The sequence below is a fragment of the Anguilla anguilla genome, chromosome 9 (genome assembly GCF_013347855.1).
Source record: "Anguilla anguilla isolate fAngAng1 chromosome 9, fAngAng1.pri, whole genome shotgun sequence".
NCBI lineage: Eukaryota > Metazoa > Chordata > Actinopteri > Anguilliformes > Anguillidae > Anguilla > Anguilla anguilla.
Genome location: NC_049209.1, coordinates 10,723,899 through 10,750,398, shown reverse-complemented (window position 1 = coordinate 10,750,398; position 26,500 = coordinate 10,723,899). Strand labels below are relative to the sequence as shown.

Here is a 26,500-nt window from a genome sequence, read left to right as displayed (position 1 = left end):
TTACCCAAGCTATGCCATTAAAGCTTTGCGCTAGTTGTTCCTTTTTAGAGGATATACGTTTGATCTCAGTGACACATTTATACACACATGCACATGCGTGCACACACACACACACACACAAATATATCCTGTGGCCACTTTGTGCAATGCATGCTGGGGTGCAATAACAATCTGTAATAGTGACACCTGGCCCTCTGTGTCCTGCCATTGAGTTTTGCGAACCATGAACAGCAACAAAACAGTATTTAAGTCATGATACCCACATTGTGTAGTCACCACTTTGAAAGGTTTCTTTTCTCTGTGCATTCAACTGACATTGATCAATTTGAAGTTAAGCTCAATGAGTCTTTTTTAAGTCTTTTTTTATTTTTTACCATTTGTATGCGATACTTCAGTTTGCTTTCATATTTTCAATATCCTCATGATGACTACATTTGCGACTACAGATGCAATTTGTCTAAATCTTCTTATCTGTTTGACACTGTTGTTGTCTTCAGGGATGGACATCCAGAAACAATTTCAGACTACCTGCTTTTCTTTACTAAAGTCTTAATCCTTCTCCCATCTGTGTTGGAAGTGACATATAATTATGCTAGACTTGACAAAAACATTCAATAATACAGATAGCAGGCCTAATTATTCCTATCGCCTTTGTGGGAAAAGTACCAAAATTCCCTAATGCATACTTGCCGTTGACTGCTCTGTCACCCCAGTTAACTAGTGTTCATTTAATATTCCTCATAATGTTTGATCTTTTCAGACTTCAGAACAGAACACGCAGCCGAGAAAATGTAGGTTAGTAATGGCAGGCACTGAAGAATGCTCACATGAGTGCAACCCTGAAGTGAATTTGAAATGTCACCTTTCCTCGGGCATGATGTGGTCGCGCTGTGATTTTAAAAAATGCTACTACAGCCGTGAGTCCACTCAACTTTTCCGCCTGCGCCCAACAAAACCCATCAATCATGTTTCAACATGGTGGGACAATTTACAAAGCATGTCTGCCCAAAAGGCACAGCCTCAGAAATGTGTGCATTATAACTACGGTGGTGTAAAGTTGCCATGTACCAAGTGTTGACTCATCTATTCCCTTTTTATCACCAGGGTTGTCTTTTGTTTCTGCAAAACACACACACATACACACACACACACACACACACACACAAAATAGAGGTGTGGAGAGTGAGCTGCTGGCTTCGTTAGTATGCATAGCACATCTCAACAGCTATACTGTAGGGAGCATGCACTTTATCGCAAGAACCGTGCAACGACACAGTCAGGACTCCACTACTTCAACCTTGTCTTCAGCCTGCTCTTCAGGAACCAAGACAGAGACCGACAGGAAGAGAGAGGCTGAAAGAGAGAAGCTGAAAGAGAAACACTTCCCCCACCTCACTTTCCCCCCCCCCAAAAAAAGCCTCTTATGCAGAAAACCCCAGAGCACTCAGCCTCTCTCTGCCTGTACAGTTTTTCTACCATTACCGTCTGGCACCTGCCGTACCATCACAGCAAGTCAGAGGAGGCTGCTCATAGCCGACGCAAGTCCAAGTAACAGCTTGCACCAAGGTAGGGAGCCCTTTGCTGAATTCCTTTTGATTTGTTCAGCTCTCTGACTACGCTGATCTTCACTGCGCTTTGACTATTCCTGCTTATCCTCTGGATAATGAACAGGCTCTGTCCTCCAAATTGGGACAGAAACCTGGCATCTTAATTGATGATCGTTACTGGCATCGCCAGTGTTGAGTGAATTCTACCGGTCAGTGATGTGGAACGTGCATTTTTCATATGCTCACAAATAAATGCACACAATAGATGTAATTGTTATAGAAGGTGTTGCTGTGAAAGTTTAATGGAGCTGCCTGCAAGGCAGATCCCTGAACTTGTCTGTTTTTGTTCAACACCAAAAATAAATAAATAAATAAATAAATACATTTTACAAAGCATTACCAAGGGTTAGGGTTAGGGTTAGGAACTCAACTATATATCATATTCAAAATGCAACAATTTCTTCAAGGATTTATGCCTTAGAATCTTGTATTGGATTTGTAATGGCTTTGAAAGTAGTGTTCTGCTTTGGCTTGAAAGACTTGTTTGTTTTGGATGATAGAAAGTTCAGATTTACTGCTTATATGGTTCTCTTGTAATTCATTCTTGGTGAAAAAAGTATACATATATATATCTGTGAAAAGGTTGTATGGGTCTGTAAACCTTTCATAAACATTGAATGATCCAATTATTTTTGCTCAGCGAAATGCTGGAAGCGATATAAAGTGATACAAATTAAACTTTCCCATTTATTTTTTATGTAATTATTTTTTTCTTGTCTCCTGTACTTTTATCTTTTAAACAGTTTTTAATTTTGCTGGAAAACTGAATTGTACATATGCCATAGCATAGCTGACTACACGAAAAAGAATTTAAGCTAGAAAATAAAACAAATAGCATATGCTGAGATTGTGATGCTTGATCAATCAATTAACCAAAAGACCAGATAGCTATTGGTACATATTCTATTATTTTGAGGCTATTATGGAAATTGAGTCTCACCTGACCTGAATGTTTTATCAGTAGTTACTTAAGTTTTGAATGTACACACTGAATCTGTTTTTAACACATCATATTGACACTGAAGAAGTGTTTCATCACCAGAGATAAAAACAGTGCACTCACAACGTTTTAAAAGTAACACAGATGCAGGTCTTATTTATTTGTTTATTTATTTCTTTTGCTTCGTGGTGCACCACAAGCTTTCAAGGAATGTAACTGTCTTCAACTTTACTTTTGTGCAACTTTCCTAATCAAGTATTACTATTAACTCAGAATTTATATGCAGATTTCATTTTCCGCATGTGATTCATAACAACGGAATACTGCACAGTTAATAATTATGTCTCTACATTTGTGGCTGTAAGAACTGGATGTGTTTATTCGGTTGCATTTCATTGACAGTGTGAAACTGAAGAAGATCACGATTGTTGTCAGCTTCCATTTTTTAAGTTCGATTGTGAGCTGTTCTGCGTGTGGCTTTGAAAACAGGTGATCATTCATTCATTCATTACAGTAAATTTAATCAGGACAGTCCACTCAGTGATAACTGTCACTGTTTTCCAAGTCCGAGTCCCAGCTCCATAACAATGAACAGTACAATTTAAGAGCAAAGTGCTTTCAAAATTATTAGACATTACACACATTTTAAAATCAGGTTTACATGATTATGCAGTGTGTCAGGTAAAATAATTTCTATTTTACTAAATAAAGTAGACCAGAGATAAGCAAGCATTTTGTTTTCCCTCTGTTAGCTGACTCCCTGTTCACAAAAGACTCCAAGGATCTTTGCTGACACAAAGTGTTTTTTTTTTTTCTGTGAGACTGCCTGCTGTAAACAGGAGCAAGCCGAGGACACGTTTTTTCTTTAATTTGCTTTCTGAATGGAAGTTCCCCCCCTGAGAATTTTCTCTCTGTGCCTTTTGATCGATATCTGTCTGAGAAGTATGCTTTTTAAAATTATTTTGGTGCTTCGTTTCATAACACATTTGCTTGTGAGATGAAGCGGCTTGGATGATGTGTTTCTGTGAGGAAAAACAACTGAAACCGGCCCCCGTGTTATTTATATATTTACCAATACAAATCCCCGGTGGGTAGCCATGTTTTATTTGTATAAAGGGGGGTTGGGGGGTATTTTGCATGCATTCTGATAAGCACAACAATAGTAAGCAAAATAAATACAGTCAATAACATTGGAGTGATTTTTCTGTAATGTGTCAACAAGATGTTACATCCAAGTAGAAGGTATGTGTGACAAATTTTTTTCATAAGTCACTGCCATTTAAAAAGCAACATTTGGAATGTCAATCACTTTCCTTTTCTGTATTATTCATTTTCTGTTCTAAAAACATAAGTACAGTTCCGAAGTTTAAATTTCTGGGTTCTGCAATGTTGCTAAATGCAATGCAAGTACATGGTGTCGGATAGATATGAATTTCAGCCCATATTTCATTCATTTTTTTAAATTCTTACAATTAGGAGAAATGCATTTATTCCCAGGTGCCCTAACTGGCCTAACTGCCTAAATCACTACAGCAAATGCATTGAATATTTTATTTAAAAACAGCACAACTTTTATTCACTAGAAAATGTGAGCAAAGCTCATAAAACAGCTTCTGAGATACAATTACTTTCTACCCTGAAAATTCTAGCAATCTACATGCGATAGGTTTTCTTTTAAAACCAAATGTCTAAGATAGCCTTCATAAAACTAAAAACAGAATCCACCATTCCATGGAATCTATCAAATCTATCAAAACATATTAATTTACATTATCTGAGAGTATGACATAGAGAAAGAGAGAAAAATAGGTTGTCAGTTTGTCTGCAAGATGGAATTCTTTGACAGTTAGTTCATGTGCAAGCATATGAGAACATTAAAAAAAAAAATTAAAAATAAAATAACACACAAAAAAAATCTAAAAAGTCCCCTTTCTCCCGACCTAACTTTCACTCTTAAAGAAAGAAATGAAGAAAATATTTGGTCACAAAAAAAAAAACAACTATACTTTTTTGCTTCCACCCGATTATCTAAATGTTGTTCTCTGAAACATTATCTAAATATATATCGTGTACGTGTGTCAAACGTAGTAATACGATGCGTCGCCCCAGATTAAACATTGGTCTGGATCCGTTTCTGGATTGCTTTTGTCACTACTTTTTTGGATGAAGGAATGCTGTAAATAAATTAAGACCAACAAATCGGCCACTGGGCCATGCCACTTTCAACCCGGCTCTACTGGTTAGTAGGTACCTACTGCACGATTTGAATGGGGTCATTTTTTAAAAAATTGGGCTCCATTAAAAGGAATGATATTTGCTATATCGGGTGGACTTGTTGACTGCGCTCCCACAGCATGCCTTTCAAAATAAAAGTACACGGCAAACATTTTTTTTCCCCCGATGCTATTATTGGGGGGGGGGGGGGGGGGGGGGGGGGCTAATATTGAGGGAGACCTGTCCCCCCCCCCATGCTTCCTGCATCCCGGGATGGATGATTGAGAGCCATTGTTTCAGACAGGACTCTACTGTTATCATCCTCCTGGGTTTCTCAGCTCCTCCTATGAGAGAAAAGCAGAAGGCGTTCCTTTCCTAGAAGGCAATTAAACAGTCATGCTTGGTCCCCCATTCACATCTGGGGATCCAGATGTCAACCGCAGCATTGGAGGCAGAGTCAGAAACTCAATAAATATTTACCCAATTGCACACAGACAGAGATTATGTCATGTCATCAGTCTAGAAAAAAAAGATTCAATAGGCCCAGTTATCAGTGCTTGCTCTGTGGGTGATTTGTTTCAGCCACTAACCCTTACCTGTGAGAGAGCAGTCTATCTTGGCTGGATGCTGATGATGGTGTTGTCTCATTATTCTCTACTGTCCCATTACAGTTTGCCATCTGCTGCAGCTTGACGACAATTCATTTTCACCAATTTTGGCAAGAGACTCACACATCTCTGACCGCTTTAAAAATAAGTAAAATTATGTTGGGACAATTTTGTGCAATATGAGCCCAAGAAAATCAAAACTTTTTTTTGATTTTTATTATTATGTTGGTTGTTGACACTTGAATTAGTGTGATAGGCCTATAATGGCACTTAAATATAATTTACATTTCACTAGAAAAAAGACACCCGAGGTAGTTTGTATAGACAAAGATCTTCAGTGACTCTAAGTTCCCAAGGATGTTCTGTTGATGTTTGTGGAGGGTAGGGGAAACAGATAAACAGAGAGCATTCCTATGGTCAAGCAGAGAATGCTACTCAGTCACAAATGACACTGCATTGATTTGGAGCAAGTTTGCCAGTGAAATCATATTTCCTGTCTCTCAAAGAGAACAAGCTAAAAACTGGATATCCATATATACATACAGTAACATACATACACACATACACAAGCTTTGGAAATGTAAGGGCCTACTGATGCTGTGTGCAAGCCAGTGGTAAATATCTTTCAGTGCATGTTATTGCATGCAGATTTTGAGAAGATAGTGAAAAAATCACTATCGCAATAATTTTTTTATTATCTCAATAGTTTGTGGGAATAATCACTTAGAAATCATTTAAAAAAAAATATTCAGAGATCAATCACAATTGATGCTTTGAATTCATTTTAGGTTGTAATGTTCTGCAACCATTGTCACATCCATGTTAAGGGAATTATACTGATTTGCGAAGCACATCTATTATTGTGGTATTCTCCTTCTCCCCAGTACCTCCCAGTAGAGGTAAATGGACCGTACATTGTACAGTATGTGCAGATCTAGGTCAGTCCATTCATCACAATGCCAGTGGAGATGCTGTGTTAAATTAGCCATGTTCTTTTCTCCAGCAGACCTTTGCTAATAAAGTCACCTCTTGGCCAGGAAAAGTTTGTTTGGGTCACTCCAAATGACACCAACCTTAGGGTTCCCATTTTGTCAGAAGCCATGTTCATTTATATACTTTGTGAGAAGCAAATTTATAAGCAGCAAGCCCCATTAGTTAAGTATCACGGGAGGTACCACTAGCATGAAGTTTGGTCCTTGAAAGATGTGCCTTCCTGTAGTCAGGTTAGATCTTGTTTTGCACTGGGTATCTCAGTATATAAAGTTAATTTCATCTGGCAAACTAGTTTTTATTATTTAATCCATTGGAGCTGGTCATAATTAATGTGAAGAGGATTGTTTTAAACTTTCAAACTAATTGAATTTATATATTTTTTTAAATATATTTTTAGGTTTTGGATTGCTTAGCAACAGTATCATGATCTTGCTGTACTCTGTGAAATGTCAGATTGCCAGTTTGATGCATTGCCTCACCACTATTGTCCTCTGTCAGTTGAGCACTTTGGCACGTCCAGTTGATATTCTAATTTTTCAAATGTCAACAGGAGTGTATGCAGCCGTATCCATGCTGCCTTTGCCTCAAGCCCCTATAGTTCATTGTGAAGTTGTTGGCTATGATGTCTGTGAGATACTGGTGAAATTCTTGATGGGAATTGTATTTCAGTTTGATATTTGTAGTTTGATTTAGGACATGGAACTGCATGTTTACAGTAATGGGAAATGTGATTTCAGTGCTAGTTTTGTACTTGGCAGGATTGTTTTGTTTATTTGCTGAACAGGTTACCCTACAGGGTTGGAGTCCTGATCTATGTGGTCACTTCTGGCACTACGATCTTTACTTCACTCTAGTGTGTTTTTCTGCATCTCTGCACCTTGAACTGATGCACTTGTTGTATGTCGCTCTGGATAAGAGCGTCTGCTAAATGCCTGTAATGTAATGTAATGTAATGTAATGAAATATGATGATTTCTTAAGTGGCTTCAAATGTCCTATATTGTCCTCTTGATATTGAAACACAGAACTACAGGTTGAAAAATTCACAAAACTGAATAAAGCTGTATTACATTGGATTGGATTACAACCATGGGAAACAAAACGCCTGGATTGAATTTAGTAAGGTGACATTTTCCTAAAATTATGTCATCATGAATGTTCTTAAATTCATTTCTGTACTATGTCATCATAAGGAATTTAAGAGCAGTGTGTGTGGTTTTAATTAAAAAAAAAAAAAAAAAAAAAAATTCTGGTGCAAAACTTCCAGGATTTTTATCTGGAAAGGCATTTCAGTCTTGCATTGTGCTCAGGGTTAACAGAAGTGAAAACCCCCAAACTTAATCTTTTCAGCATGAAATGTGATGACTTTTCCTGGAGTGACCTTAGCGTTAGAAAAACTTAAACTTAAATATTGCCCTTTTTATATTTTTATAGAAGCAGTACACCATCAGTCTTTTTAATCTTGAAGTTGTGAAATCTGAAGCATAATCAAAGTTAAGCACCACAGGACTATTACCACAAAAAATAAAAAATAAAAATAAATCATGTGTTTCGTAGTAAAAATGAGCAGTGGTGACTGAAGAACTACAGCCTCTTTTGATTGTAAAGTAGGAAAACAGTTATTCAACAATTTATTGATATGTGATATGTGACAGGCTGTTGTTTCTACATGAAAAATACTGATTTTGGGTTTAACATTTAAAGAAGAGGCTTTATCACAGGGGATCTGGTGAGGGTGGGTCATTTTGACCCTGTGGACATGGGGTACATGCATAATATGAAGAAATCACAAGGGTTAATTAGAAATATGCTCTGACAATATGTTTAGCCAGGTCATATCTGTTTTTCCCCCTCTAATGGTTGCTGAACAATAAGATGTTATTAGGCTACTGTAACAACGGTAATGGTTATGATCTAATAATGGAGACTTTTCAGAATTTATTAGCGACACTTTTGGTTGTTCAGTCCAAAGTGAAGAGACCTACATTTTCAGCAAATACTATTTGTGCGTAATAGACATCCAGCTATTTGCCTGGGTTGCATAAGAGCTTTTGCACACTATAAAGAGATTGTGGAAGAAAAAAATTATCTGTATCAGTCAGTGCTGCCCAGAGCCTCAGAAGACGTTTAGTTCTAGCTTGAAAGAAATTAATAAACATCTAGCTCACTGACATAAGAAAAAAACAGATTTACAAGAGTCAGGCTAAACATTGTTCCAGTTTTTGCTTTTTTATTTTAATTTTTTTATTTTAACTACCTCTAAAATGAATTATGAGGGACTTTTAGCCTTTTGCCCAAAATTCAGTAAGACAGTGCAGCTTATGTTGCTCTTTTGGGTTTTGTGGGGAAAAAAATGCAAAAAGCATTCATGTGTTAATTTCTGCCCGGAAGGAAAATCACTAGTTGGCAATGTGTCTTTGACACCAAAACCTAATGATCATGACATGCAGCTGCAATGTATTATGGGGAATCTCTTTACTTGTAGCATAACCTCAGTCACATACTCAGAAATGTTTATTGATGTAGTATACACCTGGGCACTATTCATGTACTGTATATAACATATACAACATAACATTTTTCTACATAAAATCATAATATTTGCGCAAAAAAAAAAAGAAAAATGATTTCAAATTACTGGTGGTCACAGAATGTCATTACCACTCATGGTCAAGAAGATATATAGGAGAGAATTGTAACAATTTTCACTTTTTACTGAATTATAAGTAATGAAATCAAAAGCTGAAAAATTGCACCACAAAGAGCATAATTTAAACAAACACTATCGTAGTCTGATGTTACAACTGTGAAGTATGTGTGGGAAAATTATAACAGTTAACACAAAGTAACTGCATAAATCGTTAATATCTGCAGTATTCACAGGACAAAACACTGTTGGTTCTAAACAGCATACTGTGCATGGATGTTTAAACCAGTAGCCAGAAGGTCATGTTATTTCTCGTTTATTGCCAAAAACGGTATGTATGCAGCATTGGATCAGTTGTGGTTTTGTCATGTTTTGAACACAAACAAGCTAAAATGTCCTAGGCATGAGGAAATCAAAATGTTGTGTTTAACACACGTTGCATTTAAGATCATATGGTTTGAGTTCAAATCACCATCTGGACAAATGAGCTCACACTATAAAAAGCTAAAACATATAATTGTTATGCTCTAATGGTGTCTGACACCTCAAACTAAACTGAAGAAACTAACATAGTTCATCTTTTTGGTTGGCCTCAATTCATTCCATGTCATTTCAAGGTACCTTATGGCTCTAATCCTTGAAAGCCAAGAAATTTTATTAGAATTCTTAACGGTCCTCTGTATCTAAAATCCTTAAAATACTAATACTGTCCATCTTCAGGGTTTCTTGTAGAACATTGGTTCTGTTCTTTTCCATAGCCCGTTTCTTAGCCCGTTTAAAATTTCCTTGAGTGTTACTTTCTAAGTTGTACCATAGCTGGAGGGAGAATTTCTGAATTTGCTTTGTTCTTACGGCTCTGTCCTGCACTCATATCAGTTTTAATCCACATGAGGTCAATTTGTAACAATGACCAGGTACATGAGGTCAATTTATAACAATGGCCAGGTCCAACTGAAAAAAAAAAAATACTCGGGATATGGGGTATGCTCACAGAAGCATTGCTTTTTGGACTTTTTCACCTCACCAAAATAAATGCAAAATATTAGTCATTCCAAAGGTAACATATGACTGAATATTTTGCAAATTCCTCCAGTAGTTGTCTTTTTCAACTGTCCCTACAATCTGGTATCGGATTCCAGTGCTGTCAGTGGCCAGCAGCCCCACCGGGAAAGGCGTAATTGGCTCTAGTGTGACCCAGGCGGGGATGCATTCACTTGGCCAGGATGACAGCATCTTATCACACACCAGCGACCCCCCCAGTGGGTCCTGTTGGTTTGCTCATTGAGCAGCGCGGGAAGGGTCTTCCTCTGACTCATGCCTGCGCAAACCCAGTTTGCCAAACGCAGTGTGAACGGAAGCAGCAGCAGGCACCGCCTTCTTCAGAGGGGCGCACATGGAGGGCTGTGGCCTCACAGATCGGTGGTGGGAGCTTTGATGAGCTTTACAGCATGAGTTTGATTGGGAATTACAAATTGGGGAGAAAAGGAGGAAAAGGAGTTGTGCTTTTCACATAATAAAAAAAAACTTTTCTGTTATCTTTTCTTCACAGTTTATTACACAAGTAAGCCAGAAACTCATTCTGGCCTACTTGTGTTCGTTTAATTGTTCATTTATTACACCATTCTATTGCTTTATTTGTTTTAGGATCTGACATTTCACATCAAATTGTATTGTGATTTATATTGTGATTGTTGTGTTATTTCATTTTTAAAGGAGGTCAATAATAAGAAAATAATTCTGAAATATTATTGGAGAATAAATGGGTGAATTAAATTATATATGTCAGGCACACACACCAGGTCGATGTATATAATATTTTATTAGCAGAATAAAAATTTGAATAGCAAATACTACAGTTAAATACTTGGCCACGGTAATGATGTTCTGGGCAGTTGATTTTGGTAAGCCTATGGTTTGGCCTATGTTGGCAAATGGCAATAACAGACTGCAAAGGCAATCAAAAGCACAGAATCATGACACTCTCTTACACCTGCACCAAGGCAGCAATTGGACGTACCTGACTAATCGGAAACACCTGTGAAATACAAGACACATTGGTGTCTACTGTGTGATTAAGCATACAAAAGCTGAGATCATTTATTCAATTTCATTTCCTTTATTCAGTGGCATAAAATTAGAAAACAATTCAGTGATTAAGAGGTAAATGGTTGTAGAATTAAATATTTATGAACATGATTAAAATTTAATGGTTCCATCCAATAGCAACATACACAATTGCAGTCCAGGACTGTGTAACTTTTTATGAACACAATTTCATATTGTTACATTATTCATGCACCTTTTAAAACCACAATATTTTACCGTGCCATAAATGAAACAGATGGACTGAACTTGCTGAACCAAATTTGAGCCCAACTTACAACTGAATAATCCATATAGATTTCATACATATATATATAGAAGAAACTAGAATTGTCACGGGGCTCTTTTTAGAAATATTTTTGAAGTTAACAGCTGCTTGTACTGAAGCTTGAAGAGATGCAACTTTTCTTGTTTTCATGTTCTGAGTAGCAGCTTAAGGTAGAGCTGATGACTCAAGTCTTTATCAGACTTTATTGGATGATGAGCAAGGCATGTGCATGTTGTTATTGCGCATACTTTAATACTGACCTGCAGGGAACAAAGAGCAAAGCATGGGGTATGGCCATTGCAGAGCCTGCAGTAACTGTTTGAGGTGGCATCTTTTCCATAGGCAGTCTCTAGCTTGAAAGCTTTTGTTTTGTCATCCCTGATTTATGCTGTTTTGGTCATCACGTATAATACCTAACTCATATATTATAAATTGAAGCCATGGATAAAATCACATATCTACCTGAAAGTCACATTAATAGATAAAAAGGTTATTCCTTAGAGCAGCGATAATGGTGCGTGTTAAAAATGGGATCATTAATATTTCAGTCCGATATGCGTAACCAATATATTTCTTTCCACACATTCTGCGCATTCTTTTCTTGCATTCTGTGCCCTGGAGTGATGTGTAACGTTTAGTACTGTATCGTAAAGCAACAGTGTTGGCCAGAAAATCTGTGAAGGTGTTCTCATGGGAGTCATGAAGCGAAATCGTAACGGGTCCCGTGGGGATATCCAAGCACTGAAAAGTACTCTACTAAAATCCAATGCTTCCCTTTGCAGTCTTTATCTGTACTGTGAGGGCAGTGCATACATGTCAATGCACAAAGTAAATGACAGCAAGCCAAATTGGCTGTGAAACTGTGGTACACCTATTATCAGGTAGACTCCATGAGAACCTATTGCTTATCTGCCATTTTTACCGAGCCACTCTTATGCAAGCTGAAAGGTGAGCATGACTTTTCATGACTGCAAGGCTATGAGCTATTATTAATTTTCAAAAAAAATATATAAATAAATAAAAATGGAACAAGCAAATTTGTCACCGATGTAGTAGTGTTGGATACAAATATGATTCAGCCTGTCTGAGTTAATTACCCCAGCATTGGGATAAAAAGGTTTTTCTTGTCATGGGCCATGAATTAATATATGAATCAATATTTTCATTTCACTAGAGTCCAGTTATTAAAATGAAAATGAAACTATTTGCAGCACAGAGCATAAACATATTTACAAAACAGCCAAGGAATTGACAGATATACAATGGATCTTGTATTCAAACTCTTGTACTTTCACAATGCTTTCTCAGTTGGAATCATGACGCAATCATGAAAAAGAAATTAATATTTCTGTCCTACAGGGTCTATCTATTCCACTGACAAGTTTTTTGAAGTTACAGACATTTAATTTAATTTTAATTTTAAATAAATATTTTCTATGTGGGCAAATACATTATTTAAATTCTGTGATCTTAAAGGAAAACTCCAGGCTAAAACACTTACATTGTCAATAAATGTACAGATACATAGAGATAAAGAGGACTATTGTATCCTATTATATTTTTTCACCAAATGACATACCGAACATAGTAATGGGTCAATGGCTCCTGAGGCCATAGGCATGGTAGTGTGTGCACTGGTGCAAATGTGCATGCTTATGTTTGTGCACTTGTGTGAACATATGATACTCTCGTAGGTCTGTGGGTTGTGACATTAGTTTCAAACACAGAGCCTGTTATGTATACTACTCACCATGGCTGTTGTTGTGCATAGATGTATGTGCCCTTTCTGATATGCTATGTTTAGACACCCTGCCTACTTCTGTAGAGAACCTCTTCACATACACTTTTATTAGCTGCATTTATAAAGGCCATTACCTCATATGAAGACAACTTCCTACTATATCTAAAGGCCATTTCCCATCATACACAAATACCATTTTCTACCATACAGTATAATAACATGCAGGCTTTAGTAAGAGTTTTCTACACTGAGTTATCTTCCATTTGGAGTAAACGAACAAATAACAATGCATTTAAATTCACTGTTTTTTATTAGCACTCTGCGTTATTGCTCTGTGTCTGGTCTTTATCTGGGGATTGACAGTTTGCTCAGCACCAATTTGAGCAGAGAGAACTCGTTGCAGTTTCCAACAGGTGTGACAGGATTTGCTGTACTCCAGGTTCCTACTTTAGAAATATACACTGACAGAAAGAAATATTTCTTTGGCTCATCCAGACTTGCTGAACTACTTATCGCCAGGAGAACGCCATTCCCTCTCTTTCCCCTGTATGGGGAATGCGCACGCAGTCTACTGCAGTAGCTCCCCCTACTGTGCTCACGGTGCCACTTCTATCCAGATTTGTCTTTGTTATCTCCATCTGCAGAGTGACACAGCTGAACGTGTTCTACAGTGAACCTGCTGTTCTCATGAAATTTTGCCTGAAGGTGGCCCGTAATACACTCCGCAGTCAAAACACACTCCTGACAGGCCGTCATGTCTCTGCATGCTGATAGATATATGAGGGCTTCTTCCACTGGGTATACTGAGTGTCTAACAGTCTAATTTAGCTTTGGAAACAAACGTTTGTTTGTTTTGCCTTTTAATTTCCCCTTCATTCGAGTGACACAATTAAGGAATAAGGGCACTGCAGGTAGATAGAAAACGGAGCAAAAAATTGGGACCAAGAGGTAAAAAACATTTCTAGGGATATACAAAGAATTTTATAGAGATGCTATGTAGCCTTATCTAGATGCTTTTGTCTTAACTCATGATGCTTATTTATCCTGTATCAATCTAATGCAAATATATCAAGTGGAGTGACTTCATAGTTATAATAAAATATTGTAAAATCAAAGCCAATTTATTTTTACATTTAAAATGCAGCTGAAAAAATTTGCAGTGGGCAAAAAGTATTTGTAAATTCTGAAATTGTGAAATTCTGAAACATGTGTTTCCCTGCATGTCTGTGTGCATCCCTGTGTGTGTGTGTGTGTGTGAATCTCTGCATATTTGTGTGCAACCTTATGTGTGTGTGTTTCCCTGCATGTCTGTGTGCCTTCCTGTGTGTGTATGTGTGTCCCTGCATGTCTGTGTGCATCCCTGTGTGTGTGTGTGTGTGTGTGAATCTCTGCATATTTGTGTGCAACCCTGTGTGTGTGTTTCCCTGCATGTCTGTATGCATTCCTGTGTGTACGTCCCTGTGTGTGCGTCCCTGCATGCCTGTGTGTATCCCTGTGGGTGTGTGTCTGTGTGTGTGCGTCCCTGCATGTCTGTGTGTGTCCCTGTGTGTGTGTCCCTGCATGTGTGTGTGCATCCCTGTGTGTGAGCGTGTGTGTCCCTGTGTGTGTACGTCCATGTGTGTGTGCCTCTGTGTGTATGTGTGCATCCCTGCATACGTGTGCATCCCTTTGTGTGTGTGTTCCTGCAAATGTTTGTGTACTCCTGCGTGTGTTTGCGCATCTCTGTGTGTTTGTGTGCATCTCTGCATGTGTGTGCATGTGTGTGTCCCTGAGTGTGTGCGCATGTATCCCTGAGTGTGTCACTGCATATGTGTACATGGCAGGAAGAGACATGTTAAAGTCAGTGGCCTCTTTCTTGAACTTTGTTGCTGGTTCTGTGAACTCTCCCACCTCCAGGATGGAGGTCTTCATCAGCTGACCTCCTGCGAGCAGCACTGCCACGGGGGAAGATGGATCTCCTCATTTAAGGCTGCTGTTTGGCTTCGCTCCAGCATTCATCTGCTTCTGACGGCATGTGCTTGGAGAATATTTCCACCAATGACTGAGAGCCACATTCATCAGAATCTCCTTGTTGATTTGAAGAGTTTTTTTTTTTAATTTTTTTTTTAATCAGGCAACCCCATAGGTTAACTGGACAGAGTATTTTAGGGTGGCTTAGTGTGATACGGCCAGATCATGCTGAGGAGCTTGTACTTTCATCATGATAAATATGCTTTACTGTGACTAATTAGCATCAGCTAATTAAAGACCGCAGTAGTGAGCATGACCTAACACTCTTCAAGGTGTAATTGCACAACCATGGCTTGCTTATTAATTGTTTGCTCTTTTCATCCAGCACCCTGTAATACCTAGCAGAGGGTCATTAATAAACTGATAGCTGGGATCAGCCACCACAAAGATTCTGGGAGATGTAGGGAACCGGCACAGAGTTGAGAAATTTTAGATGTATCATGCCAGGCCCAAGCACTGTGGGTCATTCAGAATGCGACTCAATTTCATACTTTTTTGCGATTGAAACTTCCTGTGCTTTTAGAATGTATGACTGCAATTTGTTCACATCAGAAAATGACACTGTCCTTCAAGGTTGAATGCCTCTAATTGCCAGCCATATCAGTCTCTTGACAATTAAGGGTCTAAGGCCGACCGGCAATAATAATTTTAAAATTAAATACTTGTCGACAGAGAGAGAGAAAGAACTGGCAATTTTCTGACTTCTTTTTCGTGAACAGTGACCAACATTTTTCACTGAGACTTAAGTATTGTGATGGAATTTTGGGTCATATTTTATTCTAATTACAACACATTTTGTGGCAATTATGGGCACATCGTGCTCTTCTGCTGCAGCAAATATGTCTCATTATTTAATGGGGGAATGACTCAAGCAATCTGTGAATCACCATACAAGCGTCATGATTTTTTTTTTTGAGAGCCAGGCATGACAATTTGTACCTATCCAAAGCAACCAGAGGTCACCAAAAAGACACTTCATTCATTGATCAATCACACTTACAGGCACACCATGGGACATAATGTAATATGAATATAGGCCAACTAATCTATGAGAAAACAAATATACCGGGTCAATATTAGCATTTTTTGACCATATTTTTTTCAGTAATCAGTACATGAACAACCAATAGGAATACAGCAATACATGACGTAAACAACAGGACATGTAGCGCTCTAACCACAACTTTTAACACATTCTGTTAACATGTATTCAGTCACTATTTCAGATGTCATTTTCCATACTAAAATATTACTTGCATGTGAAAAAAGTACTTAAAAGGTTTTCATTTTTTTCAGTATTGTCAACATATCCTATGCAAAGAATAAAATCGATAATGTTTCTGTCCTACTCTCAATTAATTTATCCTGCGATCAAAATGACCACTGAGCTTTCAGACAGAAGTAAAAGTATGAGGATGATGACAGTGGATTAAAAAAACTCCTAATTCAACCAGACATGACCGCACGCATGGACCAGTCCTCGAGACGCAACCTCTGCACCAATTTCCACCTGTAGCACTGAAAGGCCACTGGTAATATGGCCACCGGTGATGTGTCCAGTGAACTAAATCATGGTAAAACTAATTTGTGTCAATAATGGGACAATGGGCAGGAGGAGGGACACGTCCCCTGGTGGGCTACTGCAGGGGATATTGGGAAATTAATAATAAAATTAAAGATAAAAATAGAGGCACCATGTGGGGTTTTTACTAATTACCTTAAAACAGATGACATTTGTTAAATTATTAAATCATTCCATCACTCATTAGGCATAATGGTAAGAAAAAGTAAATTAAAAAATTTGTCAGTCATTATCTGATGTAGGCTTATGGCTGAGCTATCTTCCTGTTGGACCAGCTGCAGGTTCTTGTTGAAAGACCTATTGCACATTGTCTCATTTCTAGATTATGTAGCACCTTACAATTAATATCTTTACACATGCTTCTGGCATGTATTGATAAAACTTCCTTATGTTTTGGCCTTTAAATCTATTTATAAGAATTCTGAATGTCCTGTCCACGTTTCAGTTCTGTCTGTCAAAGTCATTGTATTGTTCCTCTGCAGTCTTTACTGGTGCTAAATAAATAACATAAGCCATGTTTTCAGATATCTTTTCTCACCTAAAAAAAAAAGACACACTGGCAGTTTACACATAATTTATGCATGAATTATCACAGTCAACAGATTAATACATATCTATAGGTTATGTTTACAAAAATTGAAGGAACCAGCAATAGGCAGCCAGCTTTCATTGCTCCAGTCTCATACTATTTGAATACCTCTTTCCTGGACAGTATGAATGTGCCAAGGCAAGATTCTAAGAATTCCACCAAAATGTTTGTTTTTGCTGCACCAGTGATCATATATTACTTGAACACTGAAGGAGTGTGAAGTGTTTCCTAATAATGTTTCCTGTTGTGAAAAGCTATTTCATTTGCACTCAGCGTCATATAGGAACACAGGTACGGCTGATGCATCTTAGTACTTTTGGGAAACCAAAAGCATCATAAAAGTGGGTTTGTGTCCTTATATGCACCGGCTCTGTTGTGTGGAAAACAAATGACTTGTGGTGTGCAGTTCATTAGAGCCTTGCTTACATCTGCAAGGCATTTGGAGAATAATAATTGCACTGTGCCCTCTCTGTCAGTTTCTGAGTTTGGGGAAGCATTGTAAGCATTGAAATGCAAAGCCGTTGTCACCTTTGTAAGAAATGGCAAAGCTTGACTTCTTCTGGAAAGTGCATTAGTGTCATTTTGTAGCATGCCACAAAGATTAAAAAATGTTAATTTGCTGAATATAATTTCCAGTGGCCTGCTCATAGGTTGCCAACACTATTTCTGGCATTGCATCTACATTTCCAGTTGTAAAGCAGTTTAAATGCCATATTGATAAGAGATTTAAACCCATACTTACCTTTATAGTTTTCCATTAGGGGGAATGAGGTCAGGGCACCTCCTGCCTTCGACATGCTCACACATGTTTTTATCATTAGCGTGTCTTTCAGCTTAGCACTGGTAATTCAGTGTAATAAATTAAAATGGTATATTTCTGACCACCTCCGGTTGACTGTTTGTCGTCTATCCTATTCGACAATCCGTGTGAAGACCCCTCACTTTTTACAATGTTTCCAATGCATTAGATGTAAAGTGTGGCAGAAGAGCCAGTAAATTAAATCTTTTGGTTAAATTCCAGTATCCTGTGCAAGAAACACAAACAGGTGGGGGCCTCCCCTGTGCATCGGCCACTTGTCAGTCACTCTGCATCATTTGCAGCATAAACATTACTGAGACTCTAAGGCAGCAATGTAATTTGCTCTCAGTCAGATGGACAGGTCCAGCCTCTGCCCAAAATATCCTACCTAGGTCTGACTTGTTGGCAACATCTATGGCTGGCAGCCATTATAGATTCCTAAGCCAAAGGTGTAGCTTCACATTGCATTAGCTTCATAGAAGTAACTGACTGTACACTGGATTACCAACAGCTTTTGTTTTGTTAGTCCTATCTCGTAATTAGCACAGACCTTTTTTTAATTAAATCAGACAGAATACTTAATAAACCTCAGTGCCACAGGTGTACGCTTGGTTTATGTGTATCTCAGAAATGCTGATAGATTTAGGGAAACTGCCACGTACACACTTTGACCACACTCTGACCATTACTCATCCTTTTTTCTGGTCGGGGGGGGGGGGGGGGCAACTGACAGTCACAAACTCTTTTTGTGTATCCTTAAGGTACAGTCTTAGTTACTGCAATTTGAATGGTTATCCTTCGTTTCTTTCTTTCCTTGATTGTGGTTGCCCTTTTGTTCACTGCATCCTATGCATTTCAGAACACATTAACTGTCAGTTAGGACGAAAGCAGGCATACGCAGTGAATTTGGTAGGAGTCCTACTCGGACACACTCTCCTGCCCTAAAATAACTGGTGGGTTGCATGTGCTTTATCTTGTAACGCAGAAGATTTGACAAAGAGGATAATATTTCAAGAAACAAACAGATATAATTGTCAAGATGTGACAGGCGACTGTTGAATTAAACATCTGTCGTGTTTGTGCAAGGTTGCAGTGAATGCTAAATGTACATGTTATCAGGTTTTTATTACAATCTTTCTTTTTGTAACACCCCGCCATTTTTTTTGGTACATTGATATATATACATATATATATAAGTCACACTTAAATCATTTTATTTTGGGGTGGTATAAAGATGTGTTTGTCAAATGTCAGATACCCATAAAAACATAAACGCATTGAAATATTTTTAATTAAACTCAATTCACATAACGCCTGAACTTACCTGGGACTGAAGGTTTATTCATAGTTCAAACCTTACCCAAACACACTGTAAAACAAACAAGTTCAGTTTAATCAAAAGTTTTGAGGAAAGTCACTGGATTCAGTAGGGAGACTGTTGACGTTTCTGCGGCTCTTTAATAATGAAGTAAAATTTTTGTTGCACTTTATAAATTAGTTATAACAAATTATTCCAAGTTGAGACTACACCATTCATTAATTAAAAGGTTAATGCATTTGGGTTTTACAATGCATGGGTGAATTTTCAAAACTCAAGGCCAATCATAAAAGGATGAGTGCAATAATGTTCATAATGTCATGCTATAAATATACTGTGTGTATGTTTGTACATACTTTATTCATTCTCTTCTTTATCTACCTCTCAATCTAATCCTTCCTTCCTCCTTTCCTAAGAGAAAGTAATTTTCTTGTTCTTTTGTTGTCTCTCTCCTTCTATCCCTGCCTCTTATCTTCATAAGTCTTCCTTTCACTCACTTTCTCTCCTCACATTTAAATGCTAATTTTGCTTCGTTGGCACCATTTCACAAAGTATGTGATTTACAGTGTGCCATTGTCTGTTTCTGACAGTCTATCACCTGAGTCTCTCTCTCTCTCTCTCTTGAGATTAATTCTCTCTTTTGGCAATTGTTCAGAGAGAGAGAGTGCTACAGGGCCGCCCAAACTCTATGAACATCTACCTGGAGACCTAGAACACTGTGGGTAAATCTGTCATAACTGTTCAACTAAGTGGACAGAAGAGACCTATGTTCATCTGTCACACAGCTCTGTAATAATTTCACCATTCTGCGGCCGCTCTGACCCTCCCAAAAATCTCAGTAACCACACTAACGCCATCTCACCAGGGCACAATCACACCTAAAGCAACACCATCTGTTTTCAGCTAGGCAAGCATCGTGCTGATTAATATAAGCACAATGGATGCCCATTTCACAGTTCTCACCTCAAATCCATTTGCCCTTGCAAAATGGGGAGCAGGAAAGGGGGCATAGTGTTTGGAGAATGGTGGAGATTTGGGTGGCACATTCAATGTATGTGTGTGTGTGTGTGTGTGTTTGTCTTCCTGTGTGTGGGAGGTACCTGGTTTTACTTAATGCCAGCTAAGTGCTTGAGGCATTGTCTAGACAGGATATTTATATTTGGAATACATTGATACACTGACATTTTAATGTGGATTGACTTCCTAATACAGATTTTATGAATTTTTAAGGTTTCAGAACCTTTCTGAATGTGGTATAAAATGGGTGATATTTGGAGTGTTTACTTTTTGTAAATGGAATGCATGCATTGCAAATCAAATGGCCAGACTTTCTTTTTTTTTTAATGGTGACTTTTGTAAACAGTACAATATAAAAGAAAGCAGGATTATACAGTAAATGTTTTGCCGAGGATAATCTGTGCTTCAGAACTGAAAAATCTATTAGCATGTGGCAAAATATAACAAAAATGTGTTAAACTATTAATTTCATGTTTTATATTTTTCACATTCATTAAATTTTCTTCTGTTCTTTCTCATTATCGTCTCGATTATTTTTAGGGTTGAGCTTCAGTACGAACCATCTGTTTGCTCCAGCTACTCTTGTAATTTGGTCTGTGTGTCCTTTTGCAAGATAGTCATTCCCTTCAGGGGCATTATTGTTGGAAGTATTGAAGATCCTGACATGACCCTTCTTCTCCATAGCGTTAGTCGCAGGGGTGGTTCTTAAGGATTTTTGGCTCTAGCCAGCCGGGCTAGTAGCCAAACATATTCACTAGCAGAGATGAAATGTTACTAGGGTCCAAAATGAACTTTTTGGCTTACCTGTGAAGGTGGTGGGTAAATGAAAATAAATTACTGGTATTTTTTACTGGCCAAAATAATAAAACCACACAATATCATCGTAGGTGCTTGCTCATGCAATTTTCAATCCATTTTATAAACAAAATAACCATCTGCAAGAACCCTTTTACATAAAAAATAGTTCACTTAAGAAGATCATTTATTAAAGGATAGGCTTTGCTACTCTTAAAGATTGTCTTAGATACAGTGCTGTGAAAAAAGTATTTGCCAACTTCATGATTTCCTCTGTTATTGCATGTTTGTCACACTGAACGGTTTCAGATCTATTTACCAAATTTAATATTAGACAAAGGGAAACTGAGTAAACACAAAATCAATTTAAAAAAAAAAATTATTATTTCATTTATTTAATTAAAAAAAAGTTAACAAACACCCATGTCACTCATGTTCTCTAAACAAACAAGGAAAGAAGCACAGCAACACTGACAGCGTGTCAGGTCAGGGGGATGCAGTCTGGGTATACAACCCCCAGCAATGGAAGGGCCGGGGACCTAAGCTGGACAGCAACTGGGAGGGCCCCTGCACGGGTCCCCAGAGGCTGTCTGACATGGTGTACTGGGTCCGCCTGCAGCTTTGCCAGTGGGAGTTGGTTCTGCGCATCAATCGCCTGGCGCCGTACAGGGGGGCCCTACTTTCCGAATCACCGCCCACCAAGCAGCTGATACGTTTTTCGATCTGAATTTCTCAGCTTATTTGGAACTCGTTAACAAAACAACATTTTTAGGATAACATTTTGGGTGATAGATGTACTTTATCGGTGCCCTCATTGACATGACCAATCAAACAATTCTTTAGTATGTGTTTATGGTTCTGCAGACCATAAGCTGTAGAAGGATTCTGGAGTTCAGCCAACTTCAAGCTAGTGTGGGATTTACAATATGAGGTTGTAAATCCTGCAATAGCCACAGAAAATACCATTCCAACATTTTGAATTTTGCTGATTTCTGAAGTCATCTGTACAATTTGACTTATCTACCCTTGTGACAAAACCTGATAACTGTCTTTATAACTGTACTTTGTATAATGAACAGTGGTTACAGTGCATGTTACTTTACTGGAATTTAGGAGACACTCTTATGTAGGGCAACTCACAATGCAAATACAAATGCAAAGATCAGGAATAGAAGAGCAAAAATTCCCCAGAGAGGGAAAGTATACTCCCAAGAGAGACAGTGCAATATCCAACTGGCAGCTTATCATCTTGGAGCTTAAAAATCATTTTAAAAAACTACCATAATAAGCATTAAAACAGCCTTAAACCAAGAGCAAAGAACCACAGGCTCTACACTGTGCGAAATACTTTCCACCAGTCTCCAAAATCTAAGCTCATTCAGCAAGAGGGAATCATAAAACCTATGTATTGTGTCTGAATTGGACCAGAAATTCCCCAGATGAGGTCTGCAATGAAGGCTGCAGCATCAAAGCAATCCTGTCCCTCAGTCTTTCAACCCTCAAAATAATAGACACAGTCAGACAAACTGATTTCAGAGCCCATCTTGGATTTTCACTCATATGGAATTTGTCAGATATTTTTCATTCTGTTTGTGAAACACCCTTTATTTGTAAATGCAGCATGACATCAGACCTGCAGCTGATATTTGATCCTTTTTTGTTTGACAGGCTACAGCAACGAAATGCAGGAGTCAAAATTCAGAGAGGTTTTGTGATGTTAATATTAGCCAAATGCATGGTAAAGCCTTGATTTGACACTGGTCTGTATTTAATCATCATTTGTCCTTAACTTACAAGAAAACCCAAGCATTGTACTTTTTCACAAACTCAGTTTGGTAAGTTAGCTTTAGAGATTACTAAGCTTGCCGTGTTTGTGAACAAAAAAGTGTTCTTGCTTTTAATTGTTAGTCAACAGCTGTGTTTACATGGAGCCTTATGTTCCATTAATAATCAGAATAATAGCCTAAGCATAGTCGGAATACAGATGTCTTGTGTAAGCAGCTAAATTGGAATAAACTCGTCTGTTCCCCTCAAAATTTTATTTGATTTTAAAGGGGTGGTATAAACCTTTGATAATCCATTTGATGGGATAATGTTAGTAACTAATGTTCATTTGGCAGGCGACAAGCAAAATTGGTCTGCTGTCGACAAAACTTTATTGTTGAGAATACTGAGCAATTTAAGGATCGTTGAACGCCTGGATGGCAGAAAGCCTTGAAAAAGTTAATTGTTCCAAACATATTTGAAGAATTAAAAGAATCTTGTACAATGTTTGCGAGAGGGAGATGTTCAGTTGAAACTGTTGCTTCATTAGCAGGAACAGGAGGAATGTGCTAAGTACCCAACGCATCCCAGCCATTGTAAGTGAGTGAAGTGTGGGTGTGGTTTAGTCTTGAATTAATCGTGCATTAAAACCTCTTTCTCATATGTCTGTGATTAAACTCATACTTGTGAAGAAAGGAGACCAGGTCATCTAGCTGTAGCAGGGTACTGCTAAACTACCATAAGGGAACTCTGTGATTTTGTCGCCTTTCTCTTTTGTCTCTTAACTCTTTTGACAAACTTATCTACGTAAATCACAAGCTATCTGTGGCATTTGGTCCAGCAGAGAGGCGGATTTGTCTTAGCCATGCCTACCGGTGGAGAGAACACATGCACCTGGGTTATGTTAACCAATCAGACCAGGTGCTTAAAGCTGTGTTCCTCTGCACAGGGCTGTGAGTTTGTATAGGAGATTTTGTTGAGAAATTAAAAGCCACTGAAAAGTGGAGGGGCTGATCAACTGAAAACCTGGCCAGCTAAGAGCGGGAAACTGAAAAGCGTTTACTCTGTTTTGCTTTCTTCTGTCTTTGTTGTATTGGTTTATTGCTTTTGCCCAGAACCCACAAGGGGGAAGGGTGAAGGTGTTTGTTTGTTTTTTTTTTTTGTCATTTGTTTTTGTGTCGGTGTGGGTGCGCTCTCTCTCCATGTAGCAAATTAGGGGACATATCTGGAACTGCCACATCGCCCTCCCAGGGGTGTCACAGGCTGTGACACTGTCTTTTGTGGAGTCCATAAATAAGGTTAAGCTAGTGCAGACCATGGCCAGAGGCTCGCCGGTTGACACAATTGGCTCTCGCATTGCCCATGGATGAGTGCGAAGCGGTCTGCTGGGATGGCAATGCCTCTTTGCCCTTTGATCAGGCACCAACAAGTTTAACTTTATGACTGTGCTGGAAGTGTCGTCCTGTGACTTATGTCTGTGTGAGCCTGACCTATGTTACTTTTTTTTTTTTACTGTACAAGTTACTGTTTTTCCCAATAATTGCTCAGCCATTGACGCTTCAATCATATATCAAACTTTCAACTGAAATGAAAGAAGGTTAATTTTGCTGCCCTACACAGCCCAAACTGCAAATATAACATTCACACCAACATTTCTGTGTTTCTGGATGTTGCTTTGGCTGCTCATTTGAACTTTTCACAGTGGACATTTGGAGGTCTTGTTGGATGCTTATGCTTGCAAACTGAAAAGGCAAACCTCAGGACACTGAGGCCAGCACCTTTTCCTGGAACATATCAGTGTTGTCTTTGTGTAAGCTGGACAGAAACTAAGCAGAGATGGGGACAGTTTGAATAAGGTTTTGGCCACTTGGATTTAGTCCATAGTTTTGAGGGGGTGAATGCAGTGTCAATTGCCATCATCTTCACTGGTTCCCCCACCTCTCTGGAAAATAGCAGATTGATGTATAAAGTAGTTACCTTACTTATAATGAATTTGAAGGCAGAGGAAGTAAATCTCAGATACTGAAGTTGCAAAGATACACTGTCAGGCAAGGTATTTTAATGGTATACCGACAGCCTGACATGGGATGAGTTTCATGAGCATTCCTTACTGATACAGAGAGCCCAAGAGAAAATCCCCGCTTTGAATTCTGTGAAGCTAATCCAGATCTCCAGGATTTCCTTCTCTACACAGCCAAACCAAAACTTGCCCATAATGTAAATTCTGGAGTAATGTTCCTACCTGCCTGGATGATGCTCAGCAGTTTATAGAGAATTTTCAGAAGACAGACAGCTTGAGTACATTTGGTGAATTGTAATTTTGGCTTGTTTCTGACCAGTATAAGTGATGCATTGAAAATAAAGTAGCAACACTGCAAGGTTTTACAATACTTTTCTGCGGCTGTTATCACAAACCTAGATGGATGGTTCAATTTGTATGAATAAAATGGAAATTTGCAGAGATATTATTCAAAATGATTCAACTGCAGACATCATTTTGAGAACAGTATAGTGCAATAGAATTGAAATGTGTGACTAGTGGAATAGAATCTCATTGGGTATTCGTTGTTACCAGCAACTTTCCATAATTTTATTCAAATCCCCTGCACCTCCCTAACTAACACCAGCAAGGATAAAGCAGCCCTTCCCATAGAAAACAGGTGTTATATATCTATAAAGCATTCCAACGAAACTGATGAATAACATGAAGCTTACACAATGTGTGGATCTTCAACCAACTCACATAAAATAATAATTTGATCTGCTTGTTTCATGAGCAGTAACACACATTGCAGCAATTGTGCATCTGAACGTGGTAGTATCATTCATGCTACTTCAGACTCAGTTCCATTTTCTTCCTTCACTCTGCATTCGATCAACCCTCCTGCTGATACTGTTGAGGTCAAAGTGATTCCAAGAAGTGTTTCTATGGCTGGTGAGACCTGTTTCTGAGAAGGCGTCAGACCATAAGCTTTTTGTGTAAACAAAAGCATTTGGATCAAGATTGCAGACTTTGCACAGTACATTGTTTTCTCTTATTCTGTAGAAAACAGAACTATTTGTTTTTTGAGTCTGGTACAAGACAGTTTCACTCAAAGCAGTATTGTGATTCTGTTTCAGATGCATCGCAATTTTGGGTTCCCTCCCTTGTGAATTGCCTCATAAGAGGATATAAGACATTTCAAACAAAATGTTTCAAAGTCAAAGGCAGTTAATCACAAACTGAACATTCACAGACAAAAATTCCTTTAGACAAACAAAAAGAGCAGTTACATTTCTGATGTAGAAATTTCATCATATTCCACGCACGGTGGTGGTTACAGGGTCAACAGGAACGTTCCCTCTTTTTGAGTAGCTAATTCCAGCTTTTGAAGTCTCCTCTGAATCCCCAGGAGTGGGAGTGGAAGTGACACGGAAAACAAGCATTGTTGTGCATCAGCCTGATTAAAGTGTCATGGCGAAATTTAAGTGATGCTGATGAGTGACTCTTTGCCCCTCCCAGTGGG

At 38.3% G+C, this 26,500-nt stretch overlaps 1 protein-coding gene across 1 annotated transcript in view; it reads left to right on the top strand.

Annotated features, from left to right (window-relative positions):
- Positions 1-1,331: 1,331 nt before the first annotated feature.
- Positions 1,332-26,500, top strand: part of tenm1 (teneurin transmembrane protein 1) — a 414,402-nt gene continuing 389,233 nt past the window's right edge. The window contains exon 1 of the mRNA XM_035434568.1: positions 1,332-1,566. The gene's annotated coding sequence lies outside the window, so the exon portion shown is untranslated. The remainder of the gene's footprint in view (positions 1,567-26,500) is intronic.